General features: G+C 37.7%; 1 long non-coding RNA gene across 1 annotated transcript; it reads left to right on the plus strand.

Moving 5' to 3' along the window:
* The first annotated feature begins 718 nt into the window (after positions 1 to 718).
* Positions 719 to 1,654, plus strand: LOC105817136. The gene is made up of 2 exons (XR_001137826.1): positions 719 to 819; positions 1,286 to 1,654. It is a non-coding gene; the product is annotated as an uncharacterized LOC105817136 (long non-coding RNA).
* Positions 1,655 to 4,073: the final 2,419 nt, after the last annotated feature.

Raw genomic sequence — 4,073 nt, forward strand, 5'->3', positions numbered from 1 at the left:
CGGGTTCTCTATCCCCGCTGTTACATCTTCATTTCAAGCGGAAAAAAAGACATAATTACTTGTAAGTCTTGAAACCCTGGACAGGGTAGAAAACACTGGCTGTCATTTCTTTATCTTATTTTTAAGTGAGTTTTATACAAATGCACTAACCAATTCACTTAACAGTAAAACACTGGGCCGTGTGAGAAAGCCCCGCCACTTCGCTCCTCTCCCTCTCAGCTCCAGCGTGACCGCCACTCCCTCAGCAGTCCGAGGGCGGGAGGCCTAGACGGTGCATCCTGGGAGTCGTCGGCAGCGAGAATTGTGGGAAATGTAGTTTGGCGACTCCGCCCTCCTCGCCATTCCTGTAATGGCTGCTCCCTGGAAGGTAATGTACGAACTCGTCTCCAAAGGATACTTAGATTGCCCCAGTATATTTGTAAAACAAGGGCAAATTTTTACCTTGCCGGACCAAAGTAGGGATTCGTTTTCAAATATTAATGTCAAGGACTGGGATGAACTTGTCCCTCAGTTCGATTTTTGGCTTTTCTTGTGTGGGTGAACTGACCAACTTTATGTCTAGTTCCCCCTTGGACAAACTGTTTTCTGTACTCATTACATATTCCTCTCCCTTCCGTACAGCCTCTTCGCTCTGTACTGACTCAAGCTGCCTCTTTAAAATAATGAAAATAATAATAGTAATAGTTAATTTTTAAATTCTTCTCTTCCCCGCCCCCCAATAATTGGCTGTGTCACGTGGAACCTCTTAGCCTAATATCCGGAGCTCCAGGAAGGGAAAAATTTCAATTCAGATAGAATTACATATACACCATTTCTTTGGTAAGTCTTCTTAATTCTCCACAACTTCACAGAGTTAAATGTTGTGTGACTTTGGCCAGATTTATCTACATTTCCTGAATGGGAGAAACCCTAAGAAGATGTAATTATTGCCAGCTAGGATTTTTTAAGTTGACAATTGAGTGTCTTGTGTCTTTTTTTTTTCTGTTTGTTCTTCATTGTGTATTTCTGTTCAATTTCAGTTTGGTTGATACACATAGTGTTGACATTACTGTGGAAAAATTGCTGGGGTTAAGGTGTTATCATGAAATGATTAGCCTCAAATGACTGTCTAAGTACTTTTTACTTCCCTCAGTTTTTTCCTCTGTAAAATGAGGAGATGGATCTGAAATGATTCATAAAGTCTCTAAAAGATTGAGTGAACTGTTATTTATCTTGTATTTATATTGCCATTTGAAAATGTAGGAATTTTTAATCTTTCCCTTTTGTTTCCATGTTTAATTTCTAGGAGCCTTCAGCCCTCCAGATCCCAACATCATGACTTCAGTTTCAACACAATTGCTGTTAGTCCTCATTTCACTGCTTTTGGTGCTGCCTGTTGTTGAAGCAGTGGAAGCTGGAGATGCAATTGCTCTTTTGTTAGGCGTGGTTCTCAGCATTACGGGCATTTGTGCTTGCTTGGGGATATATGCACGGAAGAGAAATGGACAGATGTGACTTTGAAAGACCTCCTGAATCAAACCTTGCCCTAAAAACCTTTGTGCTGTTGAGGCTAAACCCGAGCTTTGATGTCTGAAAGTTTCCAAGAAACAATAAATAGGGGAGTTTCATATTCTTTGTTGTTTCCCTTAAAATGGGAACAACTTGATATATAAATGAGAAAATGTGTTTTCTTTACAACAAGTAATGCACTAATAAATGCAGCCTATAATTTGTATTTGCTGATTAGAAAGGGGGTCAAAGAAGTAAGATGGCTGAAATTTACATAAGAAATATTTCATAGTTTTAGCATTTTCAAACACGTGAAATAGGAAGAGGGAAGCTTTTACCCAGAATCCTTAGATTTTTGTTTTATCTCCCAAGTTAATATTGTATTTAGATATCACATAGCCAAAAATTGAAACGTTTATCTCTGGGTAAAAAACATTTAGAAAAATGTATTTGGTGTATCTAATATTGAAATGGAAAAAAAGATTTAATGTAAAGAAAAAAACCTTTATATTAACACTGAAATAGATCTAATGTAAAAAAAAATTTTATATTAATTGAGTAGCATCCTCATTGTGAGAAGTACTATATTAAATATAAACCCATTATGTTGTAAGTTAATGTGTGGTGTGCATGTCTGTGTATTTGGGATTATTTTTATGTGTGGACTTTTATGTGAGCTAAGTAGAGGTGCCCTACCTTAACTGACCATACTAGCTTGAAGAGACACAATCAGTGAAAAAGGAGAACTGGGCATCTTTGAGATACCCTTGGTAGAAAATCTGTAGATACTGAAGAAAAATGTAATACCGCTTTGCACAACACATCAAATGAGACACACCCTTTCCAACCGAGCTACCTAAAGTGTCCTGTTGCTAGCAACAGCACCTGAGAGCTTGTTAGATATGCAGGATCTCAGGCCTCACCCAAACTAATTGGATCAGAATCGACATTTGTTTTCAAAGCCTAAGATGATTTGTGTGCACTTTATAAGTTTAAGAGGACTACTCTAACTTGCCAGAGCCCAGGAATCATTTCAAGCACTTTATAAAACTTGTGAATTCCCAAGTCCCTGTCCTGGTTGTGTAGTTGTGGGTTGGAGCCTGAAACTCTGTGTTTAACAAGGCTCCTCAGTGATTCATTTGATTCTGAAATTTCAGACAGCATAAAGTAATCTGAGTAAATCAAACTACTTAAGGGTTTCACTGGAAGCAGGAAGTCAAATTTTTTCCTAAAATTCATTTTCTAATCTTTATCTCTTGAGATGACATTGGGAGCCTCAATTTCATCAGAAGACAGGCAGCAGCAATCTAAAATCCTGGATACAGTGTATTTCTCCAAGTGTGAGCTGACCTGGCTTCCATGAAAGATCTGCTAAAAAGTATAAGGAGTGAGGAAGGGGCACATTATAAAGACATGGAAACCAAATGGACTTGTTTTTGTCATAGCCGTTTGTCTTTTTCGCTAGAGAAAGCACTAACATTCTTTATTCAAACAAATCGGCAGTTGCACATTATGTAATTAATAGAGCTTGATTGTGCTCTTATTTTTTTTTTTTTGAAAAGGAAAAAGGAATGATACAGATTGTAGGACAGTTGTCATGCCTTATAAACCAACCCATTGGTGGTAATGTAGAGAGACTGCTGTTTCTTCTTTGCTAGTCTGAACTTTTCCATTAGAATGTACCTAAAGTACATTTTAAAATCACAATGCAGTAGTCATTTAGTCAGCTCCAGGTACTATTTTTAAAATATTCAAAATAAGACTAGGCAAACATTCTTTAGTGAACAAGTATTCCAGAAGTGCCTAGAAGGAATTAGAAAACTGCCATTTTCCTATTTTCTCCTTAAAAGCAGAGAATTATCCTGAGGTGGCATGCGGGAATTTTGATAGATATAATGGGGAACACCTCCTCTAAAAATAGCCTCATTTCTCATCTATCTAGGTTGCATTATATGGTTTTGCCTGAAAAGAATAGAAACCTTCATAGTGGCTCTTAACCTTTTTTAAGCCACAGGTTCCTTTGAGAATCTGATGAAAGCTATTGTCCTTTTCCCTAGCAAAATGCTCATGCATGAGGGCATTTTTAGATTAATTTCAGGGAGTTTTCAGAGCTGAAGCCCACCCAGGATCCTTCCAATTCTAGAATTCCTCGATTTGCTGTGAGGGATAACACTTGCTGTGGAACAGTTACAGCAAGAATGAGATTGACAGATGTCCCCCAAGTGCCCAGTACAATTTGTAGGTGTCTAGTAAATGCTCTGTGTATGTGAGCGCAGTTGAGTTCAGTTAAAAAGGCAGAAGACTAATAGTTGAAACCAACAAGTGAAGAATTTAAGGTCTTTGCCAACACTTATATTTCTATTTTCTATAATTTTATGGTTACCAGCCTGTTCCCTTAAGGCTAAAAATCAGTACCTATCCTGCATTATTTCTCTCTGACTGCTGTCATGACTTTTCTTTGTTTTTAGTTTTCAGAAGTTTGTGATGTATCTTGGCATGGATATCTTTGGGTTTATCCTGTTTGTGTTTCACTCAGTGTCTTGAATCTGAAGGTTTATGTCTTTTCTCAAATTTAGGAAATGTTC

Source organism: Propithecus coquereli, unplaced genomic scaffold, assembly GCF_000956105.1.
Source record: "Propithecus coquereli isolate 6110/MARCELLA unplaced genomic scaffold, Pcoq_1.0 Scaffold4, whole genome shotgun sequence".
NCBI lineage: Eukaryota > Metazoa > Chordata > Mammalia > Primates > Indriidae > Propithecus > Propithecus coquereli.